We start from the raw sequence: 20,880 nt of genomic DNA on the forward strand, positions 1-20,880 counted from the left end.
ATCTGGAAATTTGGGCTAACCTCAGAAAAGCATATTCCTGGTCTAGTTCAGACTCGGCTAGTCTCAGCTGGGAATGACTCATGCATGTGTTGTCATTCAGATGCCATGAGAGTGAGGGCTTGACTGAATACAGACTGGGACACTCAGATGGTCTCCATGTGGCGTCTCATCCTCCAGCACACTGTCCCTGATGTCACCCACATCCTGGTTCTCAGGGTTCCAAGAGCATCAAGACCCAGTGCACAAGTTCTTGTCATCTTTTGCATGTGTCATATTTGCCATGTCTCACTGGTCAAAGAGACTCCCATGACCTGCACAGGCTCAGTGTGGGAAGAACTACCAAAAATCCTGGACAAAAAGAAGGGAATGATGTGTGGCCATTTTTGCAATCATCTACCTATAATTAGGGGATCTTAGAAGTGAAAGAGAACTGATTAATCATCTAGGTTTGATTAAAAATTCTGCAGTCATCTACAAAACATCCCTAAAGTTAAAAACAATTGACTTTCATGAGTATTACTATACACTCAAAACTAATTTTGTTCTATTTCTAAGAAAAAAGTTAACATTTCTTCTTCTTACAAACTGACTTGTAAATGTGTGTCCTGGGTCCTCTTTCCTTCCCTTGTTTGAAAAATGTGTTCATTCACTTTTTCAATCTCTACTCCTTTCTTGTTGTTGTTGTGCAGTATGTTTTATGTACACTCACATTCATAGCCTATCAGAAGAAATAGTACCATCTTTTTAAATTTTTTATTTAGTTTTATTTTGTTTAAATTTTGTTGAGGTGGAGGTAATTAGGTTTACCTATTTTATTTTCTTAATGGAGTTACTGGGGATTGAACCCAGGACCTCATGCACGCTAAACATGCGCTCTACCACTGAGCTATACTGTCCCCCCCGTCCCATCTTTAACTAAGTGAGATCCCTCTTCTACATGATCACGTTCATCAGATTGCTTCCATTTCCTAATCAAAGATTTTTTTTTCTTGAGAAGCTAAAAAGTGTGCCTTTAACAAATACTGCCTTGCATTGACTGATACCTCACCACATTCTATGTCTGTTCTCAGTCCACATTCTTCCCAGCCTCCATTTTCGTCACTGTTGCTTCTGAGTTTCTGGTAGTTTTGCTGCTCGGTTTCATTTATCATTGCTTTGTATATAAATATCTGTGCCTTCTGTCTGCCTTCTCAACTTATTCATCAGCTAATGGGCCTTGATATCAGGTTGTTCACTAAATACACTCAACCTCAGGCACCATATATACCCCCATCTCCACTCCAATGGTTTAAAAATAGCATGTCATCCCACATCTTTTCACTGCTCTATTTTAAAACTTTTATTGCAGAATAGCCTGCTTGACTGTTAGTGATACTATTTTTCTTCAGGACACTATACCAAAATAATAACAAAATATAAAAGCAGTTTTAATAGTATTTTTGAAATAACCAGACATAAGCATAGAAAAGCAAGCTTCTGTCCAAATTATAATCATAAGGATAATGACAATTGAAAACTCGAAAGTCAGCTGTATTCCAGATCATGATGAACAGACATAATAAGGAAATATAACAACAAAAAAGAAAACAGAAGTTGGAAGTTTACCATCACCTTGTGGTAAGTAGAAAATGTACAACCATGAAACAAATTCTGGTAGAGGAATTAGATAGAAAAATTAAAGAAAACAAGGGAACATGTCTTTTACAATTTTATAAAAATAAGTGCCAACGGATTCAAATGATCTCATTATTATTATTTGAAAATATACACGGACAAACTTTCTGTCTAAGAAGCTGCAAAGTTCACTATCTGTGGTAGTATTTGTGAATTGGATTATGATTATAAGATTAATGACAGTTTGCTGTGTAGACTGCTCGATTTCATGAAGCCAGCAAGGAACATTGAGGCCAACCTCCACAATGTTGGAGGCTGAAAATAAATACACTGCATACCCCTTTACGAGCCTGGGTTTGAGAAGAACTGAACAGTGAGCCTTAGGTATTTTGCAATAATTCATCTTTGGATATTAGTCTTAAGAAATTCTAATATATGCTCTTTATTGTGTGTGTGTGTATGTGTGTGTGTGCGCGTATCATACGCAAAGGAATATTTCCCTTTCTTCTTAGATGTAAAAACCCACTCAAGTTCAAAAGTTTAAGCTTCGTACCTATATGCTCAACCAGTGCTATCATAATTTGCTTGTGAGTAGTAATGATAGGAGACTGGTTAATTCCGTTTTTTTTTTTATTTTTTAATTTCAAGGGACAAGAATTAATAACAAAAATAATTGGGAAATAGAAATTAGCTTTATAAACTTCTTACTAGTTTTTGGTTCTGCATGTGTAGAAGACAAAACATAGATATTAAAATTTCCATTGATAACAAGCAAGAAACCCTTATCTTTAGTTATCTGAAAGGTTGTGTGATAACATGGTTGGTATGCATTTTACTGACTACTTTATTCTGATTATTTTTAGCTTTTAGGAAAATCTTACTGTTTTCCAATTTAGTACCTAAGAATCTACTTCATATAAATTCCAATTCGCTTTAAATAAGATTAGCAAAAACACATTTCACCTATTTATGTTCTTCTTGAAGATTGAAAAATCAAGAAAGGCAGGGATAGATGTTGCTCAGTAACAAGGTGGGATTGGTCCAAGACATCCTCCTTCCCCACCGGATACCAAAATCCCTGGATGCTCAAGACCTTTATATAAAATGGCATAGTATTTGCAAGTAACCTATGCACATCCTCCGGTATAGTTTAAATCATCTCTAGATTACTTATAATACCTAATACAATGTAAATGCTATATAAATAGTGGCCAAATGTGTGACAAATTAAAATTGTGCTTTTGGGAACATTCCGGAATTTTTTCCAAATATTTTCAAAGCAGTTCATTGAATCCCCAGATGTGGAATCAAGGGATACAATGAGCCTATTGGATTTAATTCCCTGAGATAATGTCTTATCTGTATGGGCAGCGTACATACACCCATCAAGGTTCTCTTTCCCCCTGATGCATTCACTATATCTATGGCATCATTTACCCTCTGAAATTTACATACATTTGACATTGTAAAAGTGCAAAGTTTTAAGAAATGTATTTAGAAAAATAGATTCATCAAATCTCCTGGTTTCCACCGAATTTTAAGCAAATGCAGTGTAATTAAAATTTATATGAAAGCATCTAGTTATTTCCTGTTCGAATTAGGAAAAAAGAAACTGAAACAAACGTCAAGTTTTTATTCCTGCTAAGCATTTGAGTAATTTCATTAGGCCAGAGGGAGCCCTATACAGGATCTGATATGCAAAAACTAGATCATTGGTTTCAGACAGTTGAATGAGGTACACTACAACTAGGAATAGTCATACATTTCGTGTACTTCATGCTGATTTAGGATTATATCAGTTATTGCAATTTAAAATTAACCTTGTCTGACTTACAAGTAAAACTATTTAGTCAACTTTATAGAAAATGTATCTATAATACCATCTGAAAAATATCTGTTTAAGTATCAGAATTTTTACTGTATTTGGCTAACTGATATTACAAAAGAGAGGTTTTAAAACTAAATTTATGGTAAAATAGCTTATTAAAGAAATCTGGTAGAAGCTTTAAATTAAATGTAAGTTCAGTTTAATGTAAGTTCAGTTTAAAGTAATTGAAGTCTTGAAAAACTCCATCTCTAATTATTTTCATTATTGATATACTTATTACAATGATAAATACCTAAAGTTTCTAGGACCAAAATTGGTTCAGGTTCGCCAGAATCTATATCTTTGTATATTACGAACCATAGAATCACTATTGTGGATATTAAATATATGACAAAAATACCATCAAAGCAGAGAAACCAGAATTTCCATTGAAAAAATTTCATATTAGGTACCTCTAGAAAGCATTCATTACAGAGAAAAATAGCAACATCTGACTTCCTTACACTTTATTTCATTTTAGTATTATTCTTTTTGAATTATGTGACTGAGGGTTGGTGTATCTTTCCAGTGTTTAGAGCTGCTTAAGTTTTTCTGATCAACCCAAACTTCTTTCTAATTCTGAATATGCTCTACCCCTCCATGTCTTCATGCATTTGTATACTTGTTCTTTGTGTTTAGAATTTCCTTTGTTTCTTTTCTTTATCTGGAAAAATTTTATTTAACCTTAAAGATCCAGTTCCAGTAGTGAAGCTGATGCAGGAAAATGGATGTGGGGCATGAAGAGGCCCGAGTCCCAGGTCTCGGCTGAACCCCTGGGACGTGCCTTGCCAAGTGTGAGTCCTTGGCTTCGCGCAGGAAAGAATTCAAGTGCGAGCCACCATTGAGTTAAGGCAGACTTATTATGAGAGATACATACTGCATAGAGTGTAAGGCAAGAGAAAGGCAAGGAGAGCGGTGTGGGAATTGGGTGCTCAGATTAAAGTAAAAGTAGGTACACACTTCATAGACAGAGTGTGGTCCGTCTCCAAAGGGGAGAGAGAGCACAAAGGGCCACTAAGCATAGTGTTGTCACTTTTTATGTTCTCAGTAGCCTCACATGCCTACAAGTGGGATCAATCCAACTGCCCTGGGGATGGGACTGGGATTACCAGGAATTGGGCCACCACCCATTCTTTGGCCTTTTGCAGTTAGCCTTGGGGCTGTCATGATGCCTGCAGGCATGTTATTTGATCACGCTGTTACAGTGAGCACATAATGAAGCTCAAGGTCTACTACAAGTTAAACCTCTTAATCCTCAAGGCCAACTAGGAGGTGAATCTTCCACCTTTTTGGTGTTAAATTGCTGTCATTCCTTGAGTGGCTGTGGCCTGTCCCCTTCCCTCCTGTGTCAAAGCCATCCGTGACTATCTCTGCTCAATTTCTGTAACACACCATTTTACAATAAAATTAGCAACTTAAAATACAATTTATTATAATTATTGGTTTTTCATATCTGGATCCCTCAGCGAACAGAATGCAATGGCTTAACAATAAAATTTTATTTCTACTGTGACTATTGTAAATGACTCTTGCATAGTGACAAGCAAATATGTGCTGGATAAAAGAATGCATGAATTAATTAACTAATAACTGAATGAATAATGAAACTTTAAAAGATGAATGCATCACAAATATATAAATGGATATAATAAATAGAGTGCCTTATTAATTTGGGCTTTTAGGGTTGTTTCCGTTTTCTACTTCTTATTTGAAAAAAAGAGTTAGATAAAGATAAAGGAATCCTAGTTAAGAAGCTTTCTTAACATTCTTTGATTCCAGTGGTGTCTACTTTACTCTCCATATGTCCTTTTTAGATCATAGGAAATAAAATAAGTAAAAATCATCAAAAAAAAACTGCTTAAAATTTAATCACCTGACATTTTCAACATATGTGCATGCTTTTATGTGTGTGCCTGTATGTAAGTATATGTATATGTATAATCTTAATATATTGAGTAAATCTGAACAGAGTAACATATAGAAAAACAATAAGAGGGAAAAAGGCAATCATAATTACAAAAGGCTATTATTATAGTCATATACAGTGTTATAATACTTGTTATATCATAAAACAAGGAAAGTTAATATATCAGATTAACATTGTTTTTCTGCAGATCTGTCTTTTCAGAGGAGAAATAAGTCTAGCAAAAAATATGAACATGTTAAAAGGCAAATTTTGGATAGATTATTAGAAGGTGATGAAATGTTTCTTTTTTAATAAAAAAAAAAAATGTGTAGGGCGCTGCTTGACTTTTAATTCCACCTCAGCCTAAATCTGCTCACGTACAAACCTGGCTTGTTGATTGAGTTGTTTCATTAACAATATGAAATGAGACACATGAAACACTTGGGAAAACAGTGAGATTTAGAAGCAAAGAGTAAATTCAAACAGATGATTTGAAGGTTATATGGTGAAAGTTCAGTTTCTCTAACTAATTAGGGCTGCTGGGATTATTATATGTTTAGTTTCTAGGTCAAATTAAGTTTATGGCTTATTCTTTAACCAAATGAAAAATAGTTAATAAATATTTTACAATACAATTATTTTCCCTTGGTAATCTGTCACCATTTATTACTTCCTTTTTCCTTTCTTTCTTTCTTTTTTGGTGAACAGAAAAACAGATGGTTAAAAATTAAAGTAACTTGAACTATTTAATTTGCATATTTTAAATTTCCATTTTTAAGAAGTTTATTTAATAAATTTTAATATGAGATATCAATTAAATGGTGACTGTACTTTTATGATTAAGATCTAATTAAATTAAATTATGAGCCATAAATTCTTTGACATTCAAAAGACTTTGATCAAACAAAAAGAGGTTGTAAAAGAACTAAATGCAAAATTATTTTACCTAATAATTTTATATCCAGGGTTGACAATGTAGCAGAAATACCCCACTGGTTATGACAGTGAAAGTTATTTTGATTCCACCACATGTCTATGTTACTTTTATGGGAATTTTACATTCCGAATTTCTAAGTCATTCTATTTCTTTTGTTTTTTAACACTTTTAATTGTGTCAATGAATATGCAAGTTAAATCTTATTAAAACACACACTCATGTAACAATCTTTTGGGTTACAATATAAAATATTACCAGAATTCTATCCCTGACAGATCTCAAAACTCTCTCTACCTGACAGAGACAAGCATTGCATGCCTTTGGTAAGCACTTCTTTCAACTACCTAAATATGCATTCTTATACAATGTAGCTTTGACTTTGCCTATTTGAAACCATCAACTCTAAATGCTGGTGAAATGATTGAAAAGATCAGTCATTGCTAAGGGTAGGGGTGAAGAGAGAGATGAAGAGGCAAAGCAGGGAAGATTCTAAGGCAGTAAAAATAGTCTGAATGATACTATAATTATGGATATGTCATTATACATTTGTCCATATCTATAGAATATACAATACCAAGGGTGAACCCTAAGGTAAACTAAGGAATTTGAATGTCTATGTAGGTTCATACTTGGTTAAAAAAAAAAAAAGTACCATTCTGAAAAGTGATGTTGATAATCAGGGAAGCCATGCTTGCTGTAAATCTGAAACTGCTTCTGAAAAATAAAGTTTTTCTTAAAAAATACATTGGTAAACAAAATGTAATTTATGACTTTTACCATAGTCTATATTGAGGACTAATTTGGAAAAAATAATGTAGTCCTGAACAACAATAAAAGTGGAAAGGTAGTTCCTCAGAGATATAAATCCTAAAATCACTAAATCAAAGGCAGGAAATAAATGAAAATATTCACTTATTTCCCGAGCTGTCTAGACAACTACCTACTAAAAAAGTAGCAGCTTCTTAAGTAACCCAGAACCTCTATTTTATAAATCAATCTTCAAATAATTTATTTCACTCATGTAAAAAAAAAGAAACTTTTAAGCATCTGGGTTCCTTTTTCTAAACAAACAATCCACTTATTTTTATTTTATTTTAGAAATTTAATTCATGATGCTACTATAAATTTATCAGTGAGTCAGAGACATCTTCATGTAGTTAAAATATGTTCACCAAGATTTGTATAAATGCTTGCTGCTTCGAATTTTTATTGTTGATGTAGTACAGAATTCTTATAAATATCAATGGCAATGCTGTCTCAAGGGAAAGACACACCATTAGCAGAAAAAGCATGTCTTAAATTTTCAGGGTTTTTAATACATTTTTAAGAGTCTATTTGCTAGTTTAAGTTAACTTACACTTAAAAAAAAAAGCTAGATCAAAAAGATATCAATCCATTGAATTCAAATCATTTTAACTTTGCATCTGTTAATTTTTAAAAATGACTTATTTTTTGTCTACAGGGATGATCCTAAAATTTCAAAATCTTTCTTTAAATTTTCTTAAATAATACTTATTAAAAATGCAGGGGGCATTCTTCCAAGTTCCTAATTTGTTGAATTATACTAGAGAAAAGCATCAAGTATACGATTCTATTTTAGATAATTTTATTTACTTTGTTTTGAAAGTATCTATTATTCTAATAAAATATTAATTTACTATATAAGGTCTCATTTTAACTGCATGACTATGGAACCAGAGCATAATACTAATTTAGGCATCAAATACATATTTTAAAAATGCATAGAATTCTGTATTTAAAAATAAATATTTTATTTAAGAGAAACCCAAAATGCTACAGTATTTATAGTACTAGATGAAGGCTTAATAAATCCTTTCAATTATTTATTATCTTAATCTCTTTAACTTTGGAAAAACAATGTAAATTGATAGGTGTTTTGCTGGTTACAAAGGGAAAAATATAAATATATTTATAAATGCATCTATTATTTTTTTTCCCAAAACGTAATCAGAATTATTATACTGCTATATATGTGACGCACTGGTTAGAAATTCAGAAAAAAGTTCCTTTGCCATTGGAATTTATATTAAATTGCTCATGTCACTTCTCGAAATTGCTAAGCCTTGGACTTTTTAGGATCTCTTTTCCATGTGTTGCCTTTGCCACCTTTCTAACACAGCTTAGATTCCTTGTAATTCCTTTATGATACTGTTTTAATCATCTCAAATTCTCACTGATTTTTGACCTTATAGTTCTTACTCTTGGATTAATTCTTTATCAGTGTCTCTTCTTACCACTCCAGACTGACAGGTGGCTTCAGATGAAGGTGTTTAACTCTGACTCCTGAAAACAAACACCCCATTATAATTTCCAACCACCAGTAAGCATGGAATGTTACTTACAAATCACTTTACTTAACCCCATTCAACTCAACTCTCTTATATAATTTCCATAGTTCCTATTCTAAAGTAGCCCGTCTCACCTGAAGTCTGTATTTCACTCTTACCTTTCTATGCGTCCAGATTGATCTTGCCATGTAATTAAAAACAAGAAAGGACACAACAACAGAAAACTTATCAGGCAGAATTCATCTAAATGGCCCTCTTCTACTCCTCTTAACTGTGTCATCTATGTGAGCATCTTTCTCTGCTGCCTCCAAATAAGAGATGGGCTCATAATTTTGCCTAAAATGATTACGAAAGCCTCCATAAGAATGTAGTACTTGATAAAAGTTTCAGATCTTTCTGAATTTGCCAAAGGAGTTAGGAAAGAGGCATGAGAGATCCTGGAGCATTCAAAGAATTGAACTATATGTGTATAGTGTGTCCTTTAGTGTATGTGTGGTATTGTATCATTGAATATGTTAGTGTATATGACCAATGGATTGGAAAGGGAATGAGGGTGTCACTAGGGTAGCCAGGATGCTAAAAGTTGGAGGACATTTGTGAGGATATATAGTAACCTTGGGAGGGAGGCTGCACAATGCTTGCTTCAGAAAATGAGTATTTCTTAGTCTAAATAGAGAAAGGGTGTTGAAGTTAAGATATAGTTAAGAGGAACTAACTTTCAATTGACCATGTGTGAAAAGACAGAGAGAGAGTAGAGTGTAGAATAAACTCCAGTTTTTCTATTTGGGTGAAAACAGGTTTTTTGGTTTGACAGGGAATACAGAAAAGGAGAAAGATGAAGAGCTTGGGACAGACATAGTATATTTGCAAAATCTCTAATGGCAAGCTAAGGATTGAAAATAGCCTTAAAACTTGACTACACTTCTTCAGTTTGAAATTTTCTTTGGCAGAGCATAGTCTGATTTCCAGTCTAACTATTTTACTGAAACCAGAAATTCTCAGAACAACCAAGAAATCAAGCCCCCAAAATAACATGAGCATGCTCATAGTGACAGAAATAACCTAAATATACATTTCCAAGTTTGACAAAAAGTGACAAAATGATAGTATTTATAGAAGGAGCATAATAAATAGATTTTCAACTTGCTTAATTTAATCAAATTACTTAATTTATTTACTTAAATTACTATGTACTAATGACAGGAAATCATTTCCTATGTTCTTGTCCAAGTTTGTTCAGACTGTGTTTTTAAAAAAGAAGATGGAACACTGAGAGTCTCAGAAATTCAATGAGAGAATTCTGTGACTACCTAGAATTAAATTTTACCTGTTTTTCCATCACTTTATAATGTCAAATTTATATTTTAAGTATAGTTGGACAGGAGTGTAGAATTACAACAGCCTGTGTATATTTCATTTAGATAGATTTTTTTTAAATTTTCATACATGAGAATCCAATCACTACATTAAATCAAAATAATTCATTTCCAGTTTTGTTCACAAACTGTATTTATAGATTTATTAAAACTTTATTGAGCATCAGTAGATTTGATTATATGAACTTGATTATGTTATATGAACTAGGGGTACAAGCTGTTTGGGAACGAGCTGGAAGCATAAAGTCAAAAATGGCATCTTAAGTGTTTATATGGAATGTTTTGAAATCTGCTAAATGTATGTTTTGAAATTATGTTGAAGTAAAGTATACATTAGTGGACAAAAACCTTGAGGAAGAGAAATATTATTTTAAACTTGGATTATGCACTGCTTATTTCTTAAAGAACAGCAATTCTGTGAGAGCTTACTTACAGCCTAAGTTTGGAGTATACATATAAAACATTTTTTAAACAGTATTTTTAATATAGGATTACAATAAAGACCGCTAAGTCTCAAATATTTTGAAATTGCAAAACCTTTCTACTTTAATTAAATTTGTGTCACTAAACATGTCTTGCATAGTTACTATTAAAGATAAGTGAATTCAACTTAATTGAATGTGTAGTGTAGGACTTTAGAATACTCCCATGATGTAACAGATATTGAGGGTATTGTTAAGAATATTGAACAACTGACTTGATACGGGATCTTCTAACAACTCAGGAAATAACAGAGTATATCAATTCAGATTAAGAAATACACAAGTTAAAGAAATCTGTAAAAAGTGAAATTTGTATTTTGAAGTTTCCTTCTTTTTTATAGATATACCAGAACAGGGCAGCTCTGTGAGGCTTGAAAATAAGATAATTTCTGTCAAAACTAAGAGTTTAATTGCTTTGAATTTACAGAGTACTTTAACATAAATTATTTCAGGTGATTGTCACAATTCTTTCTATTTTCCTTAATTTCAGTTGTACACTTATTGCACCAGATTATCACCCTTAAAAATTAAAAAGATTTAGGGAAATTACTATGAACTTGTTTGTTCACAATTTTAAATTATTTTCAGCTGCTAAAATTAAAATGGTAAACTGATTCCTATAAAATTAATGACATATATTTATATATATAATATATATTCTTCAAATTAATATAGAGTAATTATCTAGTATGCTTGATCAGTAAAATCATCAACCAAGTCAAATTTAGAAAAGAAAGACTAAAAACACATTTCCAAAAATAATTGTATTTTTTACTCAACTGAGGTTACCTGCACACTAATCTTACTCTCTATTTTATGGAAATTTTTGGTCTTTAAATTTCTGATTGGCTCTATGCAGAAGACAGATTTACCAGATAATTGCCAATGACCATATTCATAATGCCTCCATAGATTGGCTTCGAAATGCTATACTTCTTTCGCTTATTTCGGTGGTAGTGTATTGGCAAATTGTCTTGAACTCAAGGGTACAATTTGCATAACAATTTGCATAAAGGGTTTAATCAAAAATAAAATCAATTCTGAAGACCATTTGCATCTTCATGATAAATTAGAAAAATTACATGGTAGCTGCACACCCCAACAATTAGAACTGGCATTTGGTCAGCATTTTTTTCACTTTGTTTTCCCAGGGGATAATTACCATGACCCAGGATAAGAGGACAGTAGGTTAAGTCCCCAAAAAAGAGTCATTAAAGTCTTAAAAACCTTGCTATTAAACATCACTAACAAATAGAACCAAAATTGCAAAATTATATTATTAACTTTTCAGTATATATTATGAATAGCTTTTATTCAAAGATAATGCTCTATTTCCAGGAAATACCTATCTATCTATCTATCTATCTATTTATCTATCTATGCAGATATAGAATTCTAGGATATACAAGGAAGAGTTTAAAAATTGTCATTGCCATTAATATTCTTAAGTTAAAAATCTCTCAGTAGCAATTAAGAATGTCTCCAGTTTATGAATTAAATATTAACTGTATATTTACCCATTATAAAATATCCATTTTCTCAATTTTCAATTACATATCAAAACCTTTCTACAGTCTTCTGTTACCACACAATAGTATACACAAACCCGTACGTTAAAAGATACTCTGAAATCAGACCCTTTTAACATAGCAAAGAAATCTGTTGCAAAAGTTCTTATCAAGTTAATGAGATTATCTAATATTCACATCCTCATTTGTCACATATGAAATTTGAAAACATTCATAAATAATATTTCAGTTTCCTTTGGCAGGATATTTTAGGAAATCATCTTCCTAGAGTGACTTTTGGCTCTTGATATCCCATTTCTTCACTAGCTCTGTCATTCAGCTAATCACTTTCAATTGACATTAACAATGAATTATACCACTATGGATTAAACAAAGTTGTTGTTGATTTAAGCAATTTTACTGATAATTCAGTAAACATAGGAAGAATTTTTGATCATTTATTCTGTAAAATCACATTCTTAAGAGTAATTTTTAATGTCAACTGTCTGAGCTTACAATTTCCCTGACCAGAAGATATATAGAGATGAGCAAGGCAGAAATCAGAGAGAATAGATAGAATGAATATCAGATAGAATAGGATCAAAATAAGTGATAAATGTATGAATACTAATATATTTTAAATCAGTGAATGTGAATATAAAAATATTTTAGTAAAGATTAATATCTATATTATAGCTGTGTTTAGTCATTTGTTTTTAAAAAAATCTAGTAAACAGTTTTCATGGAATATACTAAATAATGGTCATAATTTTTGGTTAAATTATCTATTTCTGACATACTAAGTAGCATTTTGTATGCTTTATTATGTGACATTCATAAAACATAAATCTGATTGGAACATGCTATAAAAAATGATGGAGACACTGAAGAATAATGGTTAAGAGAAAATACTCTGGAGCCAGATGGTTTAGATTGAAATCACAGTTCTGCCAGGTACTAGCCAAGTAATCTTGGGAAGTTTAATTGCTCTAATTACTCTTTAATTACTTGTCCTCATCATCAGCATCTGTAAAAGGAGAAATAATAAAATTATATATGCCTATTTCATAGGTTATTGTGAGGATTAAATGAATTAATACTTCTAAAGCACTTATAAAATTGCCTGAAATAGATTAACACTATGTTAAGTGTTTGCTGTGAGGATCATGGCCACTTGCTGATGAGTGGAAAGAACCCTGGTTCCCAGGCTTAGTTCTACCTCTAAATGAGACATAGTTATGAAGCCATAGAAAAGCACTGTTTGTACTTTGATTCCCTTGCCTTTAGAGTGAAAGTTTTAAAATAGATCAGTGATTCTCAAACCTGTATATAATTATTATTTCTCAGGATTCTTAAAGTTAAAAACAAACAAAGCCATGAACATACACAAAATCAAGTAAATCAGAACTGCTGATCTAGGGCCCAGTCACCATCATCAGTGATTTAAAAAAAAATTCTTCCTGATTCTAGAGAGTATACAGAATTTTTAATCTAACCTAGATGATTAATCAGTTCTCTTTCACTTCTAGAATCTCATAATTCTAATAGTTTAATTTACCTGTGTGTCTTTCTCTTATAAAATGAGTACTGTGTACCATATAGTTCTCACAGGAATTTGCTAAGGATAAACTGTCATAAAACTAATAATAGAGGGTAATAGATTCATTAAGTATTGTTAAATAACCTTATGTAGATGACAATGGTGTTATTACTCCTGCTACATTCCCTGTTCTCAAGGGAGCTTAGTCATCAATGTAGACCACAAATGGTGATAAGTAACCTCTGTTTTAAGGTCTGGCTTTAATACATTTTTAGCTAGATATCGATACATTTAACCTTTTCAAAATAAGTGTCTGAAAAGATATTTCCCATGGAGGGTATGGCTAGAACAGGGGGTAAAGTGGAGAGCAGGTTCAGGAGCATCAGGGAATACCGTTGAGTCATACAGGGCAACACAGCAGAGTGCATGAAGGATAGAGGCTGTGAACAACCTTGTACTAAAACATACAGAATTTATTAGATGTGAGCTACAGGTTTCAGTTGGTCAGTGCTTGAAGTGAATTCCTAAATGAGCCAGACACTGCTTCACTGTAAGTAGATCTCACAGCTGTTGCATGTGTGTCACTTGCACACATACAATGCACATCTGAAGGTCTGAGCAAAGTTTTATATTAATAAAACTCTTTTGTATTTTTTCTAATAAAATGATAGCTCATTTTTATTGAGAACTGTCTATGTGTCAGGTGCTACCCTAAGCACTCCACAGGTACTGATTAATGTATTCCTAACAACAAATTCGCAGATCCATATTTGTGCTGGTTGTCTGCTGGCATGTGGTTAAATAAAAATAGCCACAATGATTAATTTTGCATGCTGTTGCCATCATTATATACTGATGATTATGTGCCTTTATTGCTAAAATATTAACATTTTTCTTATTTATTTTCCCAACTGACGGTATACTGCAGTCAATGACAATAAAATATGTCTTCTACTGAGAAGAAAGATATTTGCAAATATGAACTGGTTGCCATGTATATCATATATGCCACAGAATTTCCTCCTAAAAACAATTAGCAACTCAAACAAAAAAGTTAAGTTACTGACTCATTAAAAATCTGTATTTTCTTTTGTTTTGTGGACCAATTGTGTGAACAGCCAAATTAACAAAGCCTTATGGCCTACTTAAAGATGTAGTATAGAGGATGAGAATGTGCCTCCCCAAAAGATGCCACTTTGGCATAAGGATTATTTTGAACTGAAGACAATTGAGAAACAGCAGACACCAAAAAAAAAGCTCTCTGCCTCGCCCACTATTTACCTAAGAGCAGGAGACATCCACTGGGAGATGTCATGGAGAGGAATGTACATAACAAACCTTACTAAAGCCACTCTTATCTTCCCTATGTGTCTGCTCTCCCAGTTTGCCAGCCCGAAAGCCTAATCTTCTCTTTCTTTGCCTCTTCACCTCTCCACAAATTGCATTGTTCTTTGTTAACATGCTACATATATCTAAATTCCAAGCGTCTCTCTGAGTCACTCCTCAATGAGTTTCCCCTGCATAAGTGTGCTCTGTACGTGTTAATAAACTCTGTTCTCCTATTGTTAATCTGTCTTTTGGCTATATAATCTGCAGGTCCCCAAAAGGAGAACCAAGAAGGGTTAGAGGAAAACAATTTTTTCTTCCCCTACGCAGGCTTAGCTTTTTATTTTAAGTTATGGGAAATTGACTTTTTCTTTCTGAAAATGCTATGCAATTCCAAATTATGGAATTGATGCTTGAAATGCAGCTAGTGTTTCCTCCAGCTGTAGTTGGCATGCAAATTGTTTCTCAAGAGTAAGTACCATTGTTCTCTGAAGAACAGCCAGCCTAGTGTCTTAAACTCAGGTGGAGTGTAGTCTCTGAACATAGTGGCATTTTTGGTGCATCTGTAATCTTGTTCTTTGTCTTCATGTAGCCTGTCTGGTCAGAGAATTTCTGTAATTCTCCATTAGGCAAGAGATGGATCCATTTTCTACTAAGAATTTGATATAAAATGAATGCCAGAAATCTTCTGAAGCTAATAAAAAGTTTGAGATTTAAAACACATCCAAGCTAGGCAGTTTAAAATGATAGCACTGTCAGAATAAGCCTCGGGGACTACAGAAGTGCTCTGTAATAACAGTGAGTATCTCAAAGTGACAGGGAAATAAGTGAAGACATTTGCTGTATTAGAATGAGCAGAAGATGGGAAGGCCTAGATTTGAATTCTTATCCTTAATAACTAGCCTTGGAAAATTATCTGATTTCTCTGAGCTTTAGCTTTTTTACTTTCAAAAGGTGAGGTTCAGTAATTGATTGAGCCCAACAAGTTAGTGTGTGACACAATATACCTGAAGGTATCCAGCACATAGTTCTCACATGACAGGCCTGGAAGTGCTCAAGAAACATCAGTTTCCTTCACTTTCACCTTCTTAAGGAATCCTATTCTTTAGTTCATCAGCTGTAGTTTGGTTTGAAACATTTTACATTAAGCACCCTGCTATACCTCTCTGTCACTCCTGCACATAAAGAAAAAAGTGAATGATTATGAGAGCTGCTGAATTTTCCAAGATGAACCATGCATGAAGTTCCAATTAGCCAGATTGGTTCAGTAAGTTATTCATAGCATCAAAGTAAAAGAAAAATGTTAAGTAAGTTCCTAAATACTGTGAGACGAGCCTACTCTAAGTTTATCATATAAACACATTATATATCTGACACAAAAAATAATGAACCCTACTAGAAAGAAGTGGACTACAGCTCTATGTTTTGTTGTATGTGAAAATTAAAAATTTAATATGCAATCATTAGGATAAATTTAGTAGTAAGTTTGCTTCATTTGACTCGTCCTCGCTTCTTATCACATCCCAGAAGCAAACCTGACAACTATTTTATAGAATTATAATTAATTTTTCTCTCAATGTGTAGGAAATCTAAAAAAGTAAAAGAAAAGTAAAAATTCACTTATTAAGTTTTATGGGGAGCTACTTTTAGTGTCAGTTTATGGTTGTTTATGGAAAAATACAAGTACCTCAAATCTAGGGCTAAGTAATCAGTGTATCAGTTATAAATATGGGAAGCATCAAAACAAAAAAGATGTGCAGATTGATCCTAAATATCTGCATTAGCTCCTATTTACTCAAAGACAAATGATCTTTCTATTATTGTCTTATCTTAAGAAACTGCCAAGAGAACAAAGCATAAATAGAAGTGCAGTTTGGATTCATAAAGAACTTGATCCCTTTACCTAGATTTCTTTTTTCACTTAGTGAGGTCAGTATAAATATTTATCCTTCCTTTTAAGTCTTGGAAAGCATTTAGAATATTTGCCATGACACATCTGTTTTTGGTGTTATTTCAACCAAATTACCTGTACATTTATTCCAGTCTTAAAAAAATGAGGATCTAGGTTGTGAAAAGTTTAACTGATACCTTCTATTTTTCTTAATTTTGACCTTTTTGCTTCCATTCATTTTTAGGATCATGATATTCATGTTAAACCTTAAATTTAAATTTGTATCATTCTATATTTAGGTCCTGGCAGTTAAAATGCTAAAGAATGCACTCTTTAAACATTATGACTTTCAAATATTGTTAATAATATTTAGGATTTCTTTGACCTCCCTAGTACTGAAATCAAATTTTTATCTAGAAAAAAATAGGTCTAACTATACCTGACTAATGTATGAAATGTGTTAACTAACAAATCAGCATATTAAACTACAGAGATAAAAATTAAATAGGAGAATGTTTAGACTAGTATTAATTTTATAGTGTATTTCTTTTCTTTTTGCCATCACTAGGCACTGAGAGATCTCTATTGAAACCTGAATTATAGTAATGATATTCATTTATAAAAGGAATCAAGAAGTACATGCATTATCACTAACAAGAAGAGAATAAAGGAACACTTCTTTGAGTGTGTTTTATAAAACAACAGTCCAGCAGGGTTCCAAGCAGCATTCTGTGAACAATAAAAACAAATATGAAGTCTTTCAACAACAAAAAAATTAACTTAACTAGACTTTTCCAAAAGTATTTGAGGATGGCAAGGGATATTTCATGGAATTGATTTTCATGGAATATTTAAGAAATGCAGACATTAAAAAAAACTATTTTGGCATTAATAAGAGCTACCTCTTTCAATGTCATATAAATATCAAATAATCACATACATGAAATTTTAGAAATAAGCTCATATATATTTTAAAGATTATACAATACATAAGACAGAAGGCACAAGTGTAGATCTTAAAGGACTACAAAGTTCAAAAGATTGCATATTATTAGCTACCATATGAACAGTAGTGTGTAAAATATAATCAAATACAAATTAAAACTATTTATTTGGTTATTCTATATAATAGGGTAAAATGGAAAGTCCAGCTTATCTGGTGTCAAAGAAAATCTAAAATCAGAAACAGTAGAAAAAAAGGAGTCCAAGATCTTGCTAAATATTGTGAAAATCAACCAGCATTCATCATTAGTTTTACTTCTTTGTCAAGGAGAACAATAACACATTACAGGGATATTTCAGGCAGCTTGGCTTTTGCATAATGTATGGCATAGTGGCATTCATCAGTGTGCATTCTTTGCCAATCAGTGGGACAGGTTCCCATTGCACAGTGGTGTAAAAGGAAGCCTGAACAACTGGAAATAAAGAATAAAGAAAAAAATGGATTTGTATAAAACATCCAAAAAATACCGTGAAAATCATGTTTCAACTTTTTAACAAAATCTATGAGTGGAAGTTAGTTCAGCTAATATAGGGCAATGTTAAAATACAGTAATCCTGGTTGTCACCTCAAAAATTAGGTTCATGGCTTTTTAATGCCAGTAAACAGCCTTAGTATTTTTAATGATATGAAATCAAAAACAATGTCTATCAAAATAGTTTTTCGAGTATGAGCAATGAATTTAAAGACTCTGTAGGTAAGTAACTCTACAAATATGAAACCCTGATTTTTTAAAATCTATCTTCAGTTTAAGTTGTGATTAGTGCTCTAATCCATACATAGCATTGTGATAGATCGTGAAAGCACGGAACTGACATTGGATCAGGAAAAAAACCTTTTAGTCACGTAGGTCTGCTGATTACCTTAAATAGATTTTCCATTAGGCTTGGCACATTGCTTAATGGTACATTCTGCCAAAGTAACTGTGTTCCTATGTCCCCTTTTGTACATGTGAATTCAGGGTTATAAATTCATATAATTATTGCACAAACATAAAGTCCCAAGAGAAAAATTTCTCTACTCTGTTCCTTCCACATGCAGGTGTGCTTATTTTCCCATTAATATTAACATCCATTATGCAATAGAAACAAGCACTTCTTCAATTTTTTCCCCTAAAATCACTGCATAATATACATGTTGATAAATTTTAAATGATAGATACATTTACCTTAGTTTCTTTCATTCTACTTGAATCTGAATGATTTTTCCAAACCCTTATGTTATTCTATATAGCAAGGTGAAAAAAGAGAAATCAGATTCAATGTCATTCAAATTTCTTTAAGATAGTTTTGACTTCAGTTAATACTGCATTTAACTTTTTCTTCTCAAAAGGTCTTCTTTTTTTCGCATATATTGACATATGGCAATATTTTTTCCTCCTGAGAAGATTTTATTACTACAAATTTATAGTATAAAGTTTTCATGACTTAAAAGTTCAGTGAGTCCTAGAAGATATTAAACGTTACTACATTAATATTCAAAGTAAGTTTGTTCTGTTTTAATGATAGATGTTTTCATGAATCTAATTCAATGTGGTTCAGACTCAAACTCTATCCCTATCATTTGGTGAAACAGTGAAGTTTGATTGCTAAAGGCTGAATATAAACTTGCATAAAGCTTACAGCAAACTAATATTACAATGTTTCAAATATAGAACAGCAGAAACTTAATGGTCTTTTTTTTCTTACTTTTGGAAAATAGAAAATGATTCTTAACTGGAACTGAAAATACTAATCCATTGTAAGTAGATAAGAAACCATAACGGGCTCATTAAAGTGAAAATCCATAGCCAAAAATTCTCAGTAAATGCAAGAACTTTGCAGAGGAAGTTAATCAAAGACACAAAGCATCATACAAATTAAGTATGGGCTGACACTAAGGGCGTAAGGGTGTTAGACCTAGAAAGGATAAAAGATCTTTTAGTCCTTATATTACATGACATGAAGAAGTGATGCTCAAATTCAGATCTTCCAATTTCAAGTCCACTCTCATTTCCAGTAATAACTCCACTCTGACACACTGAAATGAATTATAAATCAGCATTTTAATTCTATTTACAGAGAAAACCCAGTATTACAGCATGTAACTGTTCTCAATTATTTACTTCCCTGAAGAAGATTATGTGCTCCTACCATTGCCTTGTGATTTATAATGTTTTGGGAAGAGCATTCTTCTCACCCCACTGGCAGATTTTGCCATGTGCCTTGTTTTTGGCCAAGTTTTTGGTACAAATTCTAAGCAGAAGGTTTAACCAGGCTTGCGTATTTCCAGCAGTGCACTTGCTCTTTAATTTTGCCAAAAGAACAATGTGCTTCTAATTTAGGAGTCTCCTCAGCCTGAGTCCCATGGACCAAAGCTATAGAGTAAGCAAGAAATAAACCGTTATTATAGTGAGGCAAGTAATACATACACGTCATAGAGAAACTGCTGTCCTAATCGGGACTGTCAGAGGTAATCTGGGTGTTTCAGAATAAAATTTGAGATGTTCCAAAGCAGACTGAAGGTGAAAGAACACTGATAAGAAAATAAAGTATTAAAAATATGTTAAAAATGTGTTGCTGTGGGGTTTATGGGACAATTTATAAGGTAGATGAAAATATTGAAACTCTTAAAATTTGTTTTGCTGAATGGTGTTCAAGAAATATGAGACCATGCACGGTTTAAATAACATGTACCCCAGACATATTTAGAGCATATAAAAACAGCAAACAGTTACTGAAATCTAATCACTTTGAATCAGGTTGTAATGTAATGCTCATGGAATTGAATGTGATGTGGTAAGAAAATGAGGCTTAGAGAAGTCATGTAACTTGCCCAGAAAACAACCTAGTAAGGAGACATTCTTGAATTTGAACCCAGGCTTGTAATATTGAAAGTCCTTTCATTTACTATATGCCTGTTCTTCAATCTCTTTGCTTACACCAGTCCATTAGGGTTTCTACTTCACCCAAACATTTTTAGAGAAATAAATATAGATTGAGTCCACATTTCATTTAGAATCTCCAATATGTCAGCTGTCCCTTCAACTCTCCTTGGAAACCCATTTCTGTTTCCTTAATTCTCTTCCATTTTAAATTGCTTTATCATGTAACGTATCATTATCTTCCACCTTTCCCCTCATTAC

This window comes from Vicugna pacos, chromosome 2, assembly GCF_048564905.1.
Source record: "Vicugna pacos chromosome 2, VicPac4, whole genome shotgun sequence".
Lineage (NCBI taxonomy): Eukaryota > Metazoa > Chordata > Mammalia > Artiodactyla > Camelidae > Vicugna > Vicugna pacos.